The 21,196-nt window shown below is 47.7% G+C and overlaps 1 protein-coding gene and 1 pseudogene across 5 annotated transcripts in view; one reads left to right on the top strand and one right to left on the bottom strand.

The window, feature by feature from the left end:
- Nucleotides 1-8,277: 8,277 nt before the first annotated feature.
- The window catches only part of SGF29 (SAGA complex associated factor 29), a 29,072-nt gene continuing 16,153 nt past the window's right edge, over nucleotides 8,278-21,196 (top strand). Inside the window, exons 1-2 of one of the 5 annotated variants that reach the window (XM_034670166.1) lie at nucleotides 8,286-8,450; nucleotides 15,654-15,758. The gene's annotated coding sequence lies outside the window, so the exon portion shown is untranslated. Of the gene's footprint in view, nucleotides 8,451-8,488; nucleotides 8,734-15,653; nucleotides 15,759-21,196 lie in introns of those variants that run through there. The other 4 variants (XM_011234899.3, XM_011234897.3, XM_034670167.1 and 1 more) reach the window with 4 other exon arrangements.
- LOC105241161 lies at nucleotides 11,516-12,547 on the bottom strand (annotated as a pseudogene).

Here is a 21,196-nt window from a genome sequence, read left to right as displayed (position 1 = left end):
CTGGTGAGTGGTGAAGAATCCCCCACCCCCACCCCCGAGGTCTACCTGACCCCAGTTCCAGCCTAGCCTGGTTTTAAGCACAGCCGGCCAAACACTGGCGAAGGTTCGGCAACTGTGTGTGTGGAAACACCTGTCAGGGATTCCTTCTTCCTGCCCGCCCTGCTTTGGACCAGGCTGGGTGCTAAGAATGCCCCATTTTTACCCTATTACCCTTATTTTTTATTTTTTATTTTTTTTAAAGATTTTATTTATTTATGTGACAGACAGACAGCCAGCGAGAGAGGGAACATAGCAGGGGAGTGGGAGAGGAAGAAGCAGGCTCATAGCAGAGGAGCCCGATGTGGGGCTTGATCCCGGAACGCCGGGATCACGCCCTGAGCCGAAGGCAGACGCTTAACGACTGCGCTACCCAGGCGCCCCTACCCTTATTTTTTAAAAAAGATTTTTATTTATTTATCTGACAGAGAGAAAGCACAAGCCGGGGGCGTGGCAGGCAGAGGTAGAGGGAGAAGAAGTCTCCCACTGAGCAGGGAGCCCGATGGGGGACTCGATCCCAGGACCCTGGGATCATGACCTGGCTGAAGGCAGACGCTTAACCGACTGAGTCACCCAGACGCCCTCCTCCCCATTACCTTCATTTTATTGTACTTTCTCCATATTATACATTCTGTCATCACTAATTTTTTATTTTACTTCTCCATGATTTGGCCCCAAAGAATGCGGCCCTGGTTTGGTTTAGTTAGCAGTTAAAGAAGTAGGCTGTGCTGCCGGACCACCTGGGTCCAAAGCCTGGTTCTTGTAGTTGTTAGTTTTGTGCCCTTAGACAAGTTATTTAGCCTCTCTGTGCCTCAGTTTCCTCATTTGTATGAGGAAATTAATAATAATACCTACCTGGTGGGATTGCTGTGAGGATTAAAAGGGCCAGTTTTTGTACAGGCCCAACACAGCGCCTAGAACAAAGTGGTCAATAAATGTCAACTCTTACCGTTATCATCATTCACGAGGGCAGGAATTTTGTCTATCCTACTGTATCCCCCAGGCCTGGCACACAGTCAGTGCTCAATAAATGATCAGTTGAATTCACGAAGCTATTTTAAGATCAGTGGGTTTCTGAGCTTCCATGTGGTCTGCTCTGGGGGAACTGAGAGGTCCAATCCTAGTCCCACAGAAGACCATAAAGGCACAAGGACCATCCTTCACGGAACCAGGGAAGAACATCTCCTGGCCTTGATCCTGCACTTGCTGGAAGGAGAAAGTTCAGATCCTGGGGTGGGGAGCAGGGCAGGCGGGGGGGGGGAGCAAGAGAGAAGAGACTTTGGGGACCCCATGGCATGGACCTGAGAAGGTGACTCGGTGGGAAAAGTATACGTAAAATCAGCCACAAGGAAGTTTCTTTTCTTTCTACATATGACTGTACCCTCATGACATTCCAGGAGATGCCAGGCACACCTATTACAACCCAGTGTGATCAGCGTGAAGTAAACTCAGGGGGCTGGGGAGCTCTCAGGAGGGTACCCAACCCAACGGGGAGTAGGGATGGTGGGGATGGTGTGGGGTGGGGAGAGAATCAGGGCAGGCTTCCTAGAGGCAGTGAAGCCTCAACAAGAGTGACTGAGATGGATGCCTGGGCGGCTCCGATGGCTAAGCATCTGCCTTCGGCTCAGGTCATGATCCCCGGAGTTCTGGATCGAGTCCTGCATCAGGCTCCTTGCTCAGCGGGGAGCCTGCTTCTCCCTCTGCCTGCCGCTCCTCCTGCTTGTGCTCTCTCTCTTTCTCTCTCTCTCTCTGATAAATAAATAAATAAAATCTTAGGGAAAAAAAAAAAGAGTGACTGATCAGAGGGGAGGGGGTGGGGGAAGGGGATAGCCTGGTGATGGGTAGTAGGGAGGGCACGTATTGCATGGTGCACTGGGTGTTATACGCAACTAATGAAGCATCAAACTTTACATCGGAATCTGGGGATGTACTGTATGGTGATTANAAAAAAAAAAAAAAAAAAAAAAAAAAAAAAAAAAAAAAAAAAAAGAGTGACTGAGAGAGACAGCAAGAGACACCCAGCTCCATAAGTTAAACTCTCCAACTCAGGAAAGCCTGGATAGCCCCGTGGAGATGCAAAAGTCCTCGGCTCAAAGGACCAGAGATTCCCAGGCCGAAGGCAGGGTATGCAATCAGGCTGGGCTGGTGGCATCACTGTGTACCAAGGAGATAAATAAAATCTTTTTTTAAAAAAAGAAAGAGGGGCGCCTGGGTGGCTTAGTCGTTAAGCGTCTGCCTTTGGCTCAGGGCGTGATCCCAGCGTTCTGGGATCCAGCCCCGTCAGGCTCCTCCTCTGGGAGCCTGCTTCTTCCTCTCCCACTCCCCCTGATTGTGTTCCCTCTCTCGCTGGCTGTCTCTGTCAAAAAAATAAATAAAATCTTAAAAAAAAAAAAAAAAGAAAAAAAGAAGGGTACATGGCTCCTGCTTACACGTAGACATTAAGATTTTCCAAGCCCTGTAACTTACAATGCCTCTTTAGAGGCATAGTATAGACTTCTTTTTTTTTTTAATTCTTTAATCTAAATAATTTGATATTTAGGGTGATTTTTTAAAAATATTTAATTAATTAATTATTAGAGGGAGAAAGAGAGCGAGTGCACAAGCAGGGAGGGCAGCAGAGGGAGAGGGAGGAGTAGGCTCCCCGCCGAGCAGGGATCCCAATGCGGACTCATCCCAGGACCCTGGGATCATGACCTGAGCCGATGGCAGACAGAGGCGTAACTGACTGAGCCACCCAGGCGCCCCAAGCGGCATAGTATAGACTTCTAGTTAAGCTAAAATTTTTATATCAATTGGGTCATGTCACGGAGCTCAGTGGCAGGAAGGGAGCAATGTCAGCAGTCTGACGGTCTAGTGTGAGCCATCTCACACATCTCACATCTTTGGTCTCTAAACTGACCAAAATCATCTACTTCTTATTATCACCATAATTCGCAACAACTTCAGTAGTACAATATGCCTCCCTTGCCCCTCGGTACCTAGTATACACCCACGCATGCATGAAGAACAGAACCAGGTGAATTTCAGAAATACCTGAAGCAACCATAATAGCCACCTACTCAGCTCATATTACCATATGTTCTCCATTCAATTTCACTTTGTAAACCCAGCTTGAGTAGTAAAAAATACATACATACAAAAAAAGTACATACATAACAGCAATGTTTATCTTCGTAAAATGATGATATTGACCTCCAGTGAAGAGTCGTGTCTCTTCAAGTCTCAAATCCATTTCTCACTGGGACCGTGGTGCCTGATGTCCAATGCTGTCCCTTCTGTGTTCACAGGCTCACCTTCTCTGCTGGGCAGTCTGCCATGTGCTGGGTGCAATAAACACACAGAGGTCTTTAATGTCCAGCTGTCTGTTCAAATAACCAGGTGGATGGGGCACCTGGGTGGCTCAGTTGGTGAAGCATCTGCCTTCGGCTCAGATCATGATTGCAGGGTCCTGGGATCGAGCCCTGAATGGGGGGAAAAAGAATCCACACTCAGAGGGGAGTCTGCTTCTTCCTCTCCCCTTGCCCCTCCCCCTGATTGTGTTCTCTCTCTCAAATAAATGAATAAAATCTTAAAAAAAAAAAACCCATGTGGACAATATCACCTTGTAATTTCTGGTAAGGGTTTCTTGGATAGGACCACAATCCTTGATTGTATGGATTCCAGTCCAGGTTTTATGTGATTTAGCTGACTCTGTCTAACCACTCCTGGATGGTGAGGTGCTCCTGGGACCCCCTCTAGAAGTGGCATCCTGCCTGAGGGACGTCAAGAGAATCCTGGGGCTCCCTCAAAGCGATCTCTGAGTACTTGCTTCGTGGCCTGGTCGATCTGATACATCATTCTACACTAAGGGAGGAAACTCCATCCAAATAATATATTCAAATAGTAAAGACCATCACCTTGCAGGTTGAGTGGGTGGTGGAGCGTAGGGAATGGCTGTGGAGCCCAGGGCTCGTCAGGGGAAGGATCTGGCGCCCCTTGCACCAACCGCCCCCTTCCCTGGAGCCCTACTGTTGGTGGTCCCAGGTCCCAGGGGTTCCTGTGACTTGAGAAGCTGCTGCCACCCACGGAGCACGAGCCCCAGGCCAATCTTTCTAAGCAAAATTATTGTATTGTAGTTACTGCAATAAAAAGAGAGGGGAGACTAGGGGATGGAATGTGTACCACACTCTCCAGAGTGGTCCTACCCTAGACTGGGATTATGGAAAATGTATACTTTCTCCATTACAGATTCTAGATCTCGGCAATGTGTGGCTTCCTACAGTGTAGAGCTATTTTAGAAGCGAGGGGGATTAAAGCAATTTTTTAAGAGTTAATGTATTGTATCCCCTTCCTCCCTTGGGTTCCAGACACACAATGCCACCTTCTGGTCATGCTGTGGCTTCTTTTTACGTGTTGGGGACGAAAAGCAGTAAGCGTGGACAGCTTGCTCCGCCTGCCTCCCATGGGAGGTCGGATCGGACTGACCAGCCTGTCACCAAACCAAATGAGACCTGGTTCCCCCAGTGCTCAGCAAGCCAATGAAAACTGACACCGAGCTTCTGCAGTGAAGGCTATTTATCGGTGTGGTGCCATTCAGGGAGCTGATGCTCCAAATCCCAGACTCCTTGATGGCTTACAAGCGAGGGTTTCTAAGGGCAAAATTGGGGGTGGGGGGTGGGGGTGGGGGGAGGGTCTTCTGAGAAGGTGGATGCTGTTGATTGGAGGCCCATGAAGTCATGTTAACACATGTGACTTCATTGCTTCTGTGCTGCTTTGTCCGGTCCCAGGAAGGTCTGTTTGTTCCATCTTTTGAGGGGCTTGGAATCTGAAACATATCTTTGTTCTTTAGACTGGAGATTTCATGAGGTGCATCTGGTCCTCAGGTGCTCAGGAGCGGGCCCATGAGCCACCCGTGTGTGCTCAGACTACTTGTATGTTCATAAGCTAGTTGGGTTGAATTCCTTCACATTCCTTTGAATGATAAGCCAGCATTCCTGTCTCTTGGGTGCCGGGGGATGATACGACCTCTAGTTAGTTCTATCATCAGAACTAACAAGATGGATGTGGGCTTCAAGGCTTTTTTTGTTTTGTTCAAGTGGGTGATGGGTAGGCATGAACAGGGACAAGGTGAGAGAGGGGTAGCTGGCTTTCATAGAAGGTGCCCGAAGCCCCTTTGTAAAAAGCCAGTTCTGAGTGGGGGAGAAAGCAAAGAGAGGGGAGAGATGTGAGCATTGCCCTCAGCAGTGGAACTCTGTGAAGAGAGGGATTTGTTAAAGGATTGTTAGGGAGTCATGCTATGTAACTCCCTCTGCGTGTCCTCGAGAGACCTTCAGTCACGAGCCCTGTGACTTCAAGGCTTTTTAGAAAGGATTTCAGTTGTGATGCTCTGAGGCAGTGAGACTAAAAGATAGACCAGAAGGGCCCAGTCTTCTTTGCCACTGTGGCTTTCTTACAGAAAGGGACTCTGCTGCCCAAGCAAAGGGAGTGTTCTTGTCAGCACCACAATTCTAAGTCTCCCCATATAATTTAGTGGGTTCTGGTTTACACATCAGTCTCTTGTGAGTTGCATCAGTGTGATCAGTGTGAGTCTACCCTCAGAGGTTGCTAGCGACATGGAATTTCTGGTTCTGCAGAGCTGAGGACCAAATTCTATAGCAGTCACCCCCACAAAGCTGCTGCCCCCTCAATGGTCCTTCCTAAGCAGACAGAACACCTTCATTATCTCTTTGATCCAACAAATATTTTTGTTATGTGCCAGGCACACGTGCTAAAGATACAGTGATGAACATAAAGGGGTATGAGGCCAGCCTTCATGGAGGTTATAACATGAGAGGTGAGAGGTAGGACAGACATAAATTTTGGCATAAACAAATGTAAAATCATGACGTTGTGTTACCGTCGCAATTACAGGAGGTCCACACGGTGTTCTTGAGGGATCATGACCCAAGGATTTGACTCAGTCAGGGAGATCTGAAGATGAGTAGGAGACTTGGAAGTAAACAGGGGAGGGAAATGTGCTCCACAAAGCCTTTGCAGAGAAGGGGGAGGACCATGGCACTTATGGAAGACCTAAAGAAGAGGCTGGAGGGGAGAAGGGAGGTGGAGAGGGTGGGGAGAGGAGGTGGTGGGGCCAGGTGATAGAGGGGCCAGCTCATGCACACCTTTGCTTTTTAAGAAGAGTGCTCCTGGGATGCCGGGGTGGGGGGGGTGGGAGGGGTTGCGGCTCAGTCCCTCAAATGTCTGCCTTCAACTCAGGTCATGATCCCTGAGCCCCGCAAGGGGAATCGCCATTCAGCTAGGAGTCTGCTTCTCCCTCTCCCTCTGCCCTTCCCCTGTTCATGACCCCTCTCTCTCAAATAAATAAGTAGAATCTTAAAAAAGGAAGAGAAAAGGGAAGAGAGGAGGGGAAAAAGAATGCTCTGGACAAATGGGGGAGGGCAGACAATTCAAGAGGCTATACTCGGTCTTACTGAGTATGATCAGAGATATTACACTTCCCAGAAAAATCCTTACATTGGCCACAAGAGGACATGCATGAGGCTGTTCGTGGGGACGCTGTTTGCTGCAGCCAGTAGTTGGAGGCAAGTTAGATGTCCATCACCATGGGTCCAGGTAACTACAGTGTGAGTGTCCATTATGAAATATTGCACAGTTATTCTAAGTAACAGGCACACACGGCAACAAGGATAAGTCTTGAAAGTATAGTGCTGAGTGGGGAAAAATAAGAAACTGAATGAGCTTTAGAGCACAATCCCGTTTAGGTAAATTAAAAATACATGCACACTAGACAACATGCATGTTTGACAAAGACACTCTTACACACACCGGGGAAGGGAGGAGGATACAGAAAAGAGATAAAGGCCATAAACAGATAAAACAAGAGAGAGGGTAGACAGAGCCCAATAATGATAGTCTGTCGTGAAGCGAGCAATGAGTAGCCCTACCTCTACATCTGGAAATAAACAATTAACAAGTCTTGCAGTTGTTCAGTCAAGTGTCAAGGCCCATTAAACTATGGCACATGTGGTGGAGATGAAAAATGGATGGAGTATGTGAAATGAATGAAACACAGAAAGCATATTTAACAGTGCCGGGTACACAGTAAGCGGCCAACAAGTGTGAGCTGTTACCATATATTATTTCACCAATCAACGTGGAATTTCTTGGTCAGCGCTAGGAAATTTAGTGGTAGATCCCTTCCATTCATTCCCCTTAGGAGGGTGACCTTGCCTAAAGCAATGCATTCTTGACTAATAATACCCTTTTCTCCACTCCCTTTCCGTCTTCAAAAACCTTTCCTTTTCTTCAGCGTGGTGGAACTCCTTTCCCCTTGTCAGATGGGATGCTGCTGCCTGATCCATGAATCTTAAATAAACCCAATTTCACCTTTTAAGTTACTCAGTTGAATCTTTGTTGTTTAACAGTAGAAACATCAAAGATTACAGATAAATTCAAACAGTTGTGAGCCCCAAATCTCTCGGGAGGAGTAACTAAGGTCCATAGCTGACATTCCGGAGAAATAGCTCCTGAGACCTCTACAAATGCAAAATTTGTGAAATCCTTGCCAGATAAGCTTCTTAAAATTCAGGGTGTAGAGCTGCGACTGGAGAGATGGTCATTGCCACTCATTGAGATAGAGACGTCAAAAAGAAAAACAAACTTGATGGCAAAAAATGATGTGTTAATTTGGGGCTGAAATAGTTTGTGTCGAAGTCTGAGATTCTTCTAAGTGCATACAAAAATATTGAGGGCCTATGGTGTGCCCTCACAGGTACTACGAGTGCTAGGTATTGGGAATACAAAGGTGAAAAAAACAGATGGTTCTAACCTTACTGAGCTGGCAAGTGTAACAAATAAAGGATATAAAATGTAATTTTAAACTTTGGTAGGGGTTATGTAAGAAATTATAAGATACTAGGATGTAAACTAATGTAGTTTAATATTTACTCATGTCCTTAACACGTTCCTGGGAATGTAAAAGTGCCATTTCTGGGTCTACGGATCTGCTTGTTTTAATTTATTTAAACATTAAAAAAAATAGACGTTATCGTTTTGGAGCAGTTTGAAGTTTAAAAAATTATTTTGATTATCTTACAGAGGCTTGGGGGAATGAGAAAGGACACTGAAACACAAGGGCTCTAGTTCGTTAAAATGTTCAGCCGGCGAATCGGGCATAGCGTTATAAGGTAAAAACTACATATCCCAAGGAGCAGCGCGGCACGTCACAGAGGCAGGACGGCGTATGCGTGGGGGGGGGTTCGCGCTGCGTCTGGCTCATAAAAGGAAAAAAGCGTGTGTGGTTCTCGACGTGCCGCGAATCTTCGAACGTAAGCGCGTTTTGATCTTAAGGCTTTGAAAAGCATTCGAGGGACGCGCCCGCGCCTGCCGTCGTAATTTCCAGCGCGACGTGCCTATTCCGCCCCGTGGCTTGGCAGGTGGGGATGGGTCGCGGTGTGGGGCCCCCGGGGAATGGCGGGAGCGGAGGGCCAGGGTCCCTCCCGGTTGGTCCCCATTCCCGGGCCTCCCTGAGGCGGCTCTCTAGGGGCGGTGCGCACGCGCCCTGGGCGGGGAGAGGTGGAGCTCGGGGAGGGAGGGCCCGCGCCGGCGGTCTTTGGGATTTGCGCGTGCGCTGGCCGGCTCGGCGAGGACGGGAAGCGGGCGTGCGCCGTGCGGGGCGCGAAGGCGGCGGAGGCGGCGGAGGCGGGGTACTCAGGTCAGGTGCGAGAAGACAGTGCCTGAGGATGAGCTCCTGTTAACGAGATAAATTTACTTGCCCTCCAGAGACTTCCAGTTGCCGCCCCATCTTTCTGCGCCCGCTTGCAGCGTGAGGTTTCAGCCTCTAGCTGGCGCCTCATCTCCAGGTCTCTGAACCCGCCCCAGTCTAGGCCCTCGCCGCTCCCCTGAAATAGCACTTTGTAGAAGCTACCAGTGATCTCTCGGTCGCCAAATTCAGTGTTAAGTTCCTTCTCACTCCTGTAGCAGTGCTCGATGCGGCCGTCACTGCCCTTCCTTGAAGCACGTTCTTCACTTGATTTGTGGAACCTTCTCCTTTTTAGCCTCAGCTCTCTGCTTTCCCCTCTGCTGATTTCTTGTTCTTTATCTTTTTTTTTTTTTTAAAGATTTTATTTATTTATTCGATAGAGATAGAGACAGCCAGCGAGAGAGGGAACACAAGCAGGGGGAGTAGGAGAGGAAGAAGCAGGCTCATAGTGGAAGAGCCTTGTGGGGCTCGATCCCATAACGCCAGGATCACGCCCTGAGCCGAAGGCAGAAGCTTAACCGCTGTGCCACCCAGGCGCCCCTCTTGTTCTTTATCTTTAATGGTGGTTCTGCCCCAAGACCTCATCCTAATCCCTTCTCTGAGTCCACTTCCTAGGAGCTATCCATTTCAAGACTTGAAGTACAGATACCGTCTATTGTGTTCTCCAATTTTGATCTTCAATCCAGTGCTCTGCCTTGAACTCCAGATTCTTATATTCACCTCTCAAATGACATCTCTTAAAATGTCAAATCGGCATCTCACATATGTCCAGAACTGAAATTTTGAGTTTTACCCCTCACATACCTTTACCTTCCCCAGTCTTCCCGTTCTTTTAGTTGTTCAGGCTAAACACTGGTTTTTGTGCCCCCGTCCCCTTTCCTTCTCCAGCGTAGTAGTGCGATGTTTGCCTTTGAGGCTTTGAAGTTTCACTACCAGCACTTATTCTCTCGAAGAGATATTCTCCCAAAGAGATATTCTCTTTGGCACTTAGTCCTTTTTGCCTGGGAATTTGTGTTTTCAGTTCTTCAATATTCCCTGTCGTTGTTTATTCAAATTTATCCGTGTATCTATTGTGTTCTCTGTGTCCCTTTTAAAGTGTTTACTTCACCGACCATAAGTATAAGTATATGGAACTATTTGTTTAATGTCTGTGTTCCTTTCTGGACTGGATTTCGTAAGCAAGGCAGGGACGTTTTGTCTCATTCACTACCGTATATTTCTCATGCCTGGCACAGAGAGTAGGTATTTGACAAATATTATTGAGTGAATGAATTTATAGAGAAGTACCTCTTCTCCATAGATGGGGAGTCGATTGTCCCTCCTAGAGTATAATAGCAACTAACTGGGGAGCCTGGGAACACAAGCAGGGGGAGTGGGAGAGGAAGAAGCTGGCTCCCAGCGGATGATCCTGATGCGGGGCTCGATCCCAGGACTCTGGGATCACACCCTGAGCCGAAGGCAGCCACTTAACGACTGAGCCACCCAGGCACTCCTCAGGTCTTAATCTTAGAGTCATAAGTTCGGGCCCCAAGTCGGGCCTGTCATCGGGCTCTATGCTGGGCATGGAGCTTACTCAAAAAAAAAAAAAAAAAGACAACTAATTTTTTTTTTTCTGGGGTTGGAGAAAAGGTATTGACTAGCCCAGCTTCAGAATGGTTGAAAGACGATTTTAAGAGATTTTCACGATTCAGTTTGGTTCAGTAATCTATTCTGAAGACTTAATAGGTGCCAGGCCCTATGCTAGTTGCTGGGAACGTAAAGACGAATACAGCTGCATGTCAGTCTTCTAAGAGCTCATGGTCTGCAGGAGAGACAAGTAAGTGAAACAGTCTCTCAGCATCTGTGTGACAAGTCCAAGAACGGCGCAAGAAGTTTGTGCACTGTCCTTTGGAAGTTTTGACTGCCATTGGCCTCAGGGCAGATGAGTGGGGCCTGGGGCAGCCAGATCCCCCTGCCATTCTCTTCTGGCTGTGAGCAGCTTTGTTCTTTTACAGCAGTATGCCACACAAATGTGACCGTAAGTATTCTGTTCTGTGTGCGCCATGGTGTGAAAAAGATCGGCAAGTGCTGCGTTAGAAGAGTTAACTTTGCTGCCAGTTGATTTGGACCCTGAAAGATGGGCAAATTCGAGACCCAGAGGGAAGTGGGGGAAGGACCAAGGGGCATGTCAGGCAGGCCTGACGGAAGCACAGAAGTGTGTGCTTGCTTGGGATGCGGGCCCTGGAATTGCTCACTCTGGTTACTGTGTGCTGGTGCTGTTCGAGAGGGGCTGGCTGTCCGGGATCTGAAGCAGTGTCTTGAAAGTGGTTTGTGGGAGCGCCTGGCTGGCTCCGTCAGAGGAGCATGCGTCTCTTGGTCTTGGGGTCGAGAGTTCAAGCCCCATGTTGGGTACAGAGGTTGCTTAAATAAATAAACTTTTAAAAAAAATCTAAAACAAAAAGTGCTTTGTAAACCACAGTGTGTGTTTTATAAATACCTGGCCCAACCGTGAGACACCCTGTTCTCAGTGGGTAGGTCCATCAGCCTCCATAGTTTCAGTGACCCAACTTTCTAGAGCTGGAAATGGGGACATGCAGTAAGTCACAGGCCTTTTTAACCCCATTTCTAAATTTATATACAAGTGGTCTTACAAAGAGTTTATTTATTTATTTATACCAACCAGTATGGAACCTTGATTTTTAACATAATTTCTGCACATCTGGAGTATGAGAGTAATCCTTTTACAAATGGAACCGATTGCTAGAATAAAGGACGACAAAACCACACTGGTATTTCATGTGACTCCACTGGAGTGTAAGCTTCAAATCCAGCCAAGAAGTTTGTTACAATCTCTTTCAGCTTAGCACCTGACTGTTCTGAGATCCTTTCATCAGTCCTTATATTGCCCAACAGGGCTTGGTGCTGGCTGACAACATGAGCCAGGCACACAGGCTCAAACTCCGTGATCTTGCTGGGCTCCAATTTATCAAGACACCCTCTTAGACCCGCATAAATAACAGCCCCTTGTTCTTCAGTAGCCGTGGGAGAATACTGTTCTTGGTTCGGCAGCTCGGTGGAACACCACGACTCAAGAGCTGTTGAGTGGCAGCATTAGGGTCAGAACCGAGCTGGGCAGAAGCAGCAACCTCGCCATACTGAGCCAATTCGAGCTTCGTGGTAGCTGCCGCCTGCTTCATGGCCCGGTTTGGGGAGCAGATCCCACACGGGACACAGACAAACCAACGTTGATGGCAGGGCAGGTACTTTCGTAGAACAGTTCTGTTTCCCGGAAGATCTGTCCGTCGGTGATGGAAATGACATCTGTTGGAACATAAGCAGCACATCACCAGCTTGTGTTTCTATGACTGGTAAAGCAGTCAAGGAGCCACCACCGAAAGAATCGTTCACTTTGGCTGCTCTCTCTGGCAGACGGGAGTGTAGGTAGAACACTTCACCAGGGTAGGCCTCTCGATCAGGGGGCCGGCGGAGCAGCAGAGACATCTGACGGTGAGCAACGGCCTGTTCGGATAAGTCTTTGTAGATGATCAAAGCATGTTTGCCATTCTATCTAACATATGCTCCCGCAGAACAGCCAGAATAAGGGGCTGGGTACGGAAGGTGAACAGAGGTATCAGCTCCGAGAATATGCTCTTCAAGTGTAGAGGGCTCTTCAGCGGTGCCAGTCTTCTGAAGACGAGCGTTAGAGGCATGGAAGTTCCTTGCAGCAGTGAAGGGTGATCCCAAAGCATTTTCGGAGACCAGCCCGGCCCGCCGAGGGAGGGCGAGGGCCATGGCTGCGGCGACGCGCACGGAGAGCGTCTTTGCATCTTCTCCTCAGTGATTCCCCTGCAGCCGCAGCCTCCGGACTCAACTGCCTTACAAAGATTTTAAATGAATCTTTGAAATGAAATGAACGCAAATGAATCTCCTATAGAATTTTGATGTATCATCTGCATTGGAAAAAAATATCCAATTTACGTCACTCCGGGATTTGTGGTCTCTGTGTCTGTGGACTAGAAGCCAGTTTGTTGAACATTGAACCAGCAGGATTTGGATATTGATCATACTGAGGGCTGTTTGAGCCTTAACATGAAGGTCGTAGAGTCACATCTGGATTTGAATCCCACTTCTACCCGTTATTACTTGCGTGACCTGGGTAAAGTCACTGATTTCTCCAACACTCCGGCTTCCACAGTGCGAAATGAAGAGTACAGTGCTTACTCTAGACCGTTAGGAGAGTTAGAGAGGGTCAGCTACATAAAAGTGCTTAGCACATAGTAGGTATTCAGTAAGGACTGATTACCTTCATGTTTCTACCTCTTTTTTTTTTTTTAAGATTTTATTTATTTATTTGACAGACAGCCAGTGAGAGAGGGAACACAAGCAGGAGGAGTGGGAGAGGAAGAAGCAGGCTCCCAGCAGAGGAGCCTGACGTGGGGCTCGATCCCAGAACCCCGGGATCGCGCCCTGAGCCGAAGGCAGACGCTTAACGACTGCACCACCCAGGCGCCCCTATGTTTCTACCTCTTTACCAGATGCCATCATGAATCACCGTCTTACTGGTGATACTTTGAGTATCAGTGATCTTAATAACCTAACGGTTGATGATTTCCCCCAGCTGAAATTGTTCTGCTTCTGTGATCTCTTTTGCTATTGAATAAGCCGAGCTGGTTACAAAGCTTGAAATTCGAAGGGAGAGCACAGATTTCAGAGTTTGCAGTTTTGCAACTACCTGTATTTCCCGAGTTACCGGGCATCGTTTAACCAGTCTGAACTTCAGTTTCCCCAGCTGTAAAGAGGGTGTGCTTATGGGAAGGCTGTAAGGTTTCAGTGAGAATCCCCTGTGTAAGCTTTGGTCTAGAAGCATGGTAGATTCTAGGGGAAAGAAATCAGCATCTCCTTAGTTTTTTTCAAACCAATTGATGAATATCGATTGGTGGTGGTGGTGGCCAGATTGAGAGTATGGCATCTTAATGTAGGGTCTTAGATGCCTTCCTTCCCTTTGAGAACAAAGCTCTTATTGTCTTAAGCCCTGTAGGATTAATGTTATAGGGGTTTAAGCATAGGATGTTTGGATTTGTTTGTATGAGGCCTTGGCTTCTAGGGAAGGGGCTAGAGAGCGGGTTTGACTGGGTGGTTAGCAGTTAAAAGTCCTTTGTGCCTAGAATTACGTATTAGACGTCTCAGTTGCAGTTAACAAAAAGTGAACCCAAACTAGTCGAAGCAGAAAAGGAGTATCTGTTAGACTCTAACTGAAAAGGCCTGGGTATAGATAGCAGCTTCAGGCACGATTATATCCAGAAACCTATGTCCCCAGGACTTTTTATGTCTTTCAGTGCTATTTCTCTCCATGTTGGCTTCTCTCTCAGGCAGGCAAAAGCCTCCATCAGTTCCAGGCTTCCCTGCTACTCTCTTCACAACCAACTGAAAGAAGGTATCTCTTTGTAGATGGCTCCCAGCAAAAGATCTTAAGTTGAGTTGGACCAGACTGGGTCACATACCTCTTCCTGAGCCAGTCATAGTGGTCAGGGAGAAGGGAACACTCACATCTTTGGAGGCAAGGCGAAGGACAGTCTCCCAAAGAGGAATTGGAGTGCTGTTACCAAAATGGAGAAAAGGTGATGGGCAGAATGCTCAGAGGTCGCTTCCTGTAGTGGTGGAGTAGCTCGTATCAGGCCAGCCCTCCTGCAAATGATTATAAACTGCGCGCCCGCACACACAAAACAAACAGGCAAAAAACACCCCCCTAACTGGACTAAGTGGAGCAGGAGTAGATGCCCGGAAGAAAGGGGTGGCTCTGGTGAATCTCCTGATTGTTTGCTGTTGTTGTTAATGCCTTGTCACACGAGAAAGACTCATCTAGGAAACAAGATAGCCACGCAGGAGGAATTCCAAATTCTTGATATAAAAGTCATTTAACCTAAATGTCCCATCAGCTGGTGAGTGCAAAAACAGAATGAGGTCTGTCCATACGATGGGATATCAGTCAGCCGTAAAAGGAGTGAAATACTGACACATGTACACTACTGGTGAACCTTGAAAATATTGTGCTCAGCGAAGGAAGCCAATCTCCACAGGCCGCATGCTGTGTGATGCTGCGTCTGTCAAGTGTCCAGAAAAGACAGATCTGTGAAGTCCAGAACGTAGAATAAACAGTTACCCGTGGCTGGGGGGAGGGAGGACTGGGGAGTGACTGCAGATGGGCACCGGCTTTGGGAGGTCATGAAGATATTCTAAAATGAGGTAGTGGTGATGGTGGCACAGCCTTGTGACTGGACTAAAAAGCCACTGAATTGAATGTGAAGGAAGCCAAGTAAGCGCCTGGGGAGGTGCCCAACATCATCAGCCACCGAAGTCTAGAGTAAAACCACGGTGGAAATCCACTTCACGCTAGCGAGAATGTCTAAACACTTGTTTTAAATAAAATGAAGATGACAACACTGTACATGGCAAGAATGTCAAGCAACTGGGGCTTCCATTGAGAATCGTGATGGCATTAGCTGGGGCCCTTGGACTCTGATAACTGGCAGCTTGGGCTGGAAGCCACTTCCTCCCAGCTTGGAGCTCTGGCCTTTCCATTGGGTATGGTTCCATGCCCTGTGCTTTGTTCCCAGAGGCTCTGGCGTTGCGGGTGTTTCCTGGGGGCAATTCAAGTCCTCGACTGACTGGATCTGGAGCTAGTTCGTTGTAAAACTGTGAAGTGGGTGGTTCTCCCAAGCCAGGCACCGCCCAGGAGGCGGGGCTCAAACAGGAGAGCCCTACTCAGCCGTGTGGACTCCACGCGGCCCATCACGTCAGGCTTGCTCTCCTCGGGCTTGGGATGCATCAGAGTTTTCTTGTGCTTGGGCCTTTGACGGCTTCGCTCACTTTAGCATAGTCCCTGTTTTTTTCCCAACAGTTCCCTGACCCCCATGTCCAGACAAGGAGTGGGTAGCTCGTGGTCACTCGGCGTACACGTCGTGCCAGGCACCGCCTGGACCTTCCTTATGTTGTGAATCCTCAGGTGGGTGCTCTGGTTTACTCAGCCTCGGAAAAGGCTCAGGAGTTCCCCAAAGGTGGGTCTGTGGCCTCATGAGAACTTGGTAGCTGTCCTGTCCCTGTTCCCCTTCTTGGAATGCCCCGAAAGTACGCATGTCGGTTCATTTGTCTGCTGGCTATCTTGCAAGCGGCGTATTTCATTTCTTTGTATGAGTTTATACTGCTCTGAGAGCTGGGCGTGCTGCCTCCTCCTGTGTTTCCCAGAGTACTTGCTGACAAACAGCTGCCAAGCCCTCCCTAGTTCAGGCTTCATTTTGGGTGCCAAGAGACGAGGATGAGTAAAACTCTGTTCTTGTACTTCAGGGCTGGGAATGTGAGAGGTGAACTCCCACACAAATAGAAGCCAGTTTTACAAGAGCGTATGCACGCTGATCGCCGTTATATTGCACGTGAAGGGAGTGGCACACAGAATGAAAATCATTTTAGGTTGCTGGGACTTGCTTTAATGGTTCTTTAATATTGTCATACTATTTTTTTTCCTGTTAATTAAGAAAAAGTGGAAGGAGCAGTGTGGCCAGAGTGCCCTGGGGAGCCAGGGGAGTTCCTGACTGCTGCGTGGTTAAGGAGTGCCCCCCAGGAAGAGGGGGCATAGAGCAGAATGAACATGCTGGTGTTTGTCTCTTCTGTCCTGGGGGAAGGGGCATCCGGGTAGTGGAAGACCTTGACCGGCCACTTGCTGAGTTGGTGACCGAGTGGTTCCAGAGATGGCAGCGGTTTTTCATAAACTCATGAAGTGAGGTTTTCGCAGGCAGGGCTCTACCCCGCAGGCAAGGCGACCCTCCAGGGCACCATCACCCGTGTCAGCACTTCTCAGGATTTCACACTGGATAGAAACGAGGGGAGATGAAAGCCTTTGAAAAACCATCGGTAACCGTTCATACGTGAGGGGATCCCGATAATTGGTGTAGGGGCTGGGTGTCGGAGGATGAAGGTCTCCAGAAATGGGGCCCACCTCCCCACTGCTGCCTGCTTTGGTGTCTGAGCTACTCCCTCCCCTCCAGGCCACGTGGGTCAACTTTTCCAGCTAGTGCGCTGTTCAGTGTCCACCTCCATCTCTTGTGTGTGTCTGTCTTGCATCTTCCGTTTGCAAACGGTTTGATGAGATACCACGCTTCTTTCCCCCTGTGTTTCCATGGGATGCCTCTGGAGAAACACCAAAGAAACAGTAGAGGTTGCTTCTGGGGGTGGGAGATTTCATTGTACTTCTGGTATCATCTGAATTTTTTTATTATGTGCATATATTTCATATATATGTATATATTACAGTATTCTTTTTCTTAAGAGAAACAGGCTTTGTGCCCAACCACAATGAGGCATAGAGATGGGATGATATTGTGATGTGATGAGAGCCCCAACTAAGACAGTGACAGGTGTGGTGGAAGGGAGGGGCTGGGTTTGAGAGAAATTTCTGAGGCAAAATCCCTAGAATTTGAAGAGGGTGGATCAGGGAGGTGGGGGTTGTAGATGATCGAGAAGGAGGAATGGGTGACTCTGGGATTTGCAGCCTGGGAAGCTAGCTGGACAGTGATGGATGCCATCAGCCCACATCTGGAAGGCAGGGCAGAGCAGGAAGTATGAGGTGTCTGGTTTTGGACATACTGATTTTTTTTTTTAAGTTCTATTGAGCTAAAATTCACATACCGTATAATTCACCCATTCAAAGTGCACGATTCATTGTTGGGTTTTTAAAGGTATATTCATAGACTTGTACTACCATCCATTATTTAATTTTAGGATATTTACTGGATGCGTTGATTAAAAGTGTTTTTAAACTGTAGACTGTTTCTAGCATACAGAAGTAGAGCGGCTCGTGGAAGGAATGTCTCTGTCGAACGTAGGGGTTTGGGGTCTTCTCCGACAGAGTTGTCCAGCCGGCATGAGCATAAGGTTCTGAATCTTGGGGAAGTCATAGGGGCTGGCTGTAGATTTGGGAGTTGGTACCGTGTGGTTCATAGTTGATAATGAGGTAGGCTGCAGGAGCCAGGGGAAAAGCCTACACTTAACAACAAAATTTGGAATAGTTGATGTGGGAAATTTGAAATGGACCTAATGGCAGGTGGGGGGTCAGGGCAGGAGAGAGATGGTGTGTGAAGTAGAAAAATGTGAAGTTCCTGCCAAGTCCTTGAGCGGATCTCTCAGTGGTGGTTATTGGTGTCAGGGGATTGTTGATGGAAGCAGAGATGTGTGCGCTTGCCTGGGGAGCTTCCGGTCCGCTTGGGGGAGAAGAAGCCAGTGTATGAGGTGGAGTCCAATAAGAGACAAGTTTGGCTTTTTAGGGACCATCCAGCAGAACCCATCTCAAGCTGATCCTTGGAAGTGCAACGTTTGTATCCTTGGTGAGGAGGGCCATGCCATGGACTGCACTGGGGAGGGCAGAAGCCACACTGAAGTGGGTTGAAAAGTAAAATGGGGGTGAGGTCGAGAGGCACATGCTTGGACAACTTAAGTTTTTCTGTGAAGAGAAACAGGGTGGGGAGTTGGAGGTGAGTGGGGATTGGAAGCCCTTCATTTTTTTTTAAGATGGGCTCTCCTGAAGTATGCTCGTTTTGCTCCTACCGCACGGGAAAGGGGTATCAGATGGCCCAAGAGGAGATGGGGTCCAGAGCCCAGAGGAGGGGCTGCGCTTCAGTAAGCGCGGGGCCAGTCCTTCCCGCTCGGAGACGCAGAGGTGGCAGGCGCTGCTGCACGTAACTCAGTGTGTTGATGGTGGGAACAAGGTCTCTGGCTTCTCTTCTGAGCAGAGTAGGAACCTAGGACTTGAGCTGGGGAGGGGGGCCCAGACCCAGGTCTGAGGGCAACAGCAGGGCAACAGCAAACGCACTGAGGAAGTTTGAAGTGTCGGACAGAATCACTGGGAAGAATAACCAATTTACGTGGTCAACCCCCCATGTCCAGCTTGGGGCTTGCCCCAGTTTTACTCTGTGCTGTGTGGGCAGGTAGAAGGCAGGTGGTTCCACCCAGGATTCCTGCTTTAGTTAACAGGAAAAAGAACAACCCTCTTCCATGCTAATCCATCCCTTCCTGGGATCTTTCTACAGAGCATCCCAAGCAGTCAGAGAAAAATAGATACATTGAACTGCATAAAAATTTAAAAATGTGTTTCAGAGGACAAAATTCAATAATAAAAGAGACGAGTAACTCAGTAAAAATGGGTAAAGGGCAGTCCTCCAAAGAAGACACACAGATGGCTAATAAACATGTGAAAACATGTTCGGCATGGGCATCGTTACCCACTGGGGAAGTGTAAATCAAAACCGCTCGTTAACATTTCACAGCCCACCAGGATGGCTGGCATCAGAAAGACAATCAGACACATTGGGTCGGAACTGTCAACCCTCAGGCATTGCTGATGGGAATGTAAAATGGTGCAGCCACTTTGGGAACAGTCTGGCAGCTCCTTATAAGTTTAAACATAGAATGACCTTCCGGACACCAAGCAAACTCACCCAGCAATTCCATTAGTAGGTAGACCCAGAAAATGAAAACATGTCCACGGAAAAACTTGTCCACGAGTGTTCGTGATAGCATTCTTCTTCTTTTTAAAATATTTTATTTTTATTTTTATTTTTTTTAAAGATTTTATTTATTTATTCAACAGAGATAGAGACAGCCAGTGAGAGAGGGAACACAAGCAGGGGGGAGTGGGAGAGGAAGAAGCAGGCTCATAGCAGAGGAGCCTGATGTGGGGCTCGATCCCATAACGCTGGGATCACGCCCTGAGCTGAAGGCAGACGCTTAACCGTTGTGCCACCCAGGCGCCCCTAAAATATTTTATTTTAAAGCAATCTCTACACCCAATGTGGGGCTTGAACCTACAACCCTGAGATCAAGAGTTGCGTTCTCTACCAACTGAGCCAGCCAGGCGCTCCTCATAACAGCATTATTCTCAGTAGCCAAAAAGTGAGCACAAGTGAACCAAATATCCATTGGCTGATGGATTAATATACACAATGTGGTGTATGCAAACAAAGGAGTATTATTCCACAATAAGAAGAAAAGAAATACAGAATGGGCAAATCTATAGAAACAGAAAGTAGGTTAGGGTTTGCCTAAGACTAGGGGATCCGGGTGGGGAGGCGTATCTATCTAAAATTAACAAGCCTTTAGACTTGGATTCTGGCTATTTCATTTAAATGGACTCATATAATATGGAGTCTGTTGCGTGTGGCTTTTACTTAGCATAAGGTTTTCAAGGTTCATGTGTTGTAGCACAGATCAGGACATCACCTCCTTTCATTGTTGAGTAATACATTCCTTTGTGTGACTAAAACCACTCTATCCATTCACATTTCTCCACACCCTCCCCGACACTTGTTACTGTGTCTCTTTTGGATGATAGCCATCCTGATGAGGGTGAACTGATAACCTCCTAGTGGTTTTGATTCGTGTTTCCCTGATGGCTAACGATACTGATGGCTAACGATACTGAGCATCTCTTCGTGGGCGTCTTGGCCATTCATATATTTTCTTTGGAGAACGGTCTATTCAGATCATTTTTGTATATGGTCTGAAGTCAGGGTCCAAATTCATTCTTTTACATTTGGATATCTAGTTGTCCCAGTGCCATTTGTCAAAAAGATGATTCTTTTCCCATGAGTTTATCTTGGCACCCTGGTTGGAAATTAATTGACTGTGGGTGTGAGGATTTATTTCTGGTCTCTCGATTTTGTTTCATGGATCTTTAGGTCTATCCTTGTGCCACTACCTCACTGTCTTAATTACTATAGCTTTGTGTAGTGCGTTTTGTAATTGGGAAAACTTCTTTATTTTCGAGATTGTTTTGTCTATTCTGTGTCCCTTGAATTACCATGTGAATTTTAGGATGAGCTTGTTAATTTCTGCAAAGAAGCCAGCTGGGATTGCATTGAAAATGAAGAGGGATAGGCGCACCTGGGTGGCTCAGTCAGTTGGGCATCTGCCTTCGACTCGGGTTGTGGCCTCCGGGTCGTGGTCTCCGGGTTTGGGATGGAGCCCCCATGTCAGGCTCCTTGCTCAGCGGGGAGTCTGCTTCTCCCTCTTCCCCTGCCCCTCCCCCTGCTCCTGCACTCATACACTCTCTCTCAAATATGTCAAATCTTGAGAAAGAAAGAAAACGATGAGGGACAGAAGCAGGAAAATGGTTACCCTTAGCCGGGAAGGCTGACCTAAAGCCTGCATAGTTTTGATAGGGATCAAATATGTGTTGATTGCTACATTCTTCAAGGGTCTCATGACTGCCTGTATAGCTCACCAATAGTTAATATCGAACTGAATGATAAACACCAGAGGAATCTTGCAAAGGTAGTTTTAGAAATTCGAAGAAACTTTTGTAATCTGATACTCCCCGGGCGCCTCCTTCCCTTTGATTGCTGAGTATATAACCACCAGCCTCACACAGCCAAAGTGCAGTTCTTTCTGCCCATG

The sequence above is a fragment of the Ailuropoda melanoleuca genome, chromosome 10, assembly GCF_002007445.2.
Source record: "Ailuropoda melanoleuca isolate Jingjing chromosome 10, ASM200744v2, whole genome shotgun sequence".
NCBI lineage: Eukaryota > Metazoa > Chordata > Mammalia > Carnivora > Ursidae > Ailuropoda > Ailuropoda melanoleuca.
This window is presented reverse-complemented; position numbering and strand designations above follow the sequence as displayed.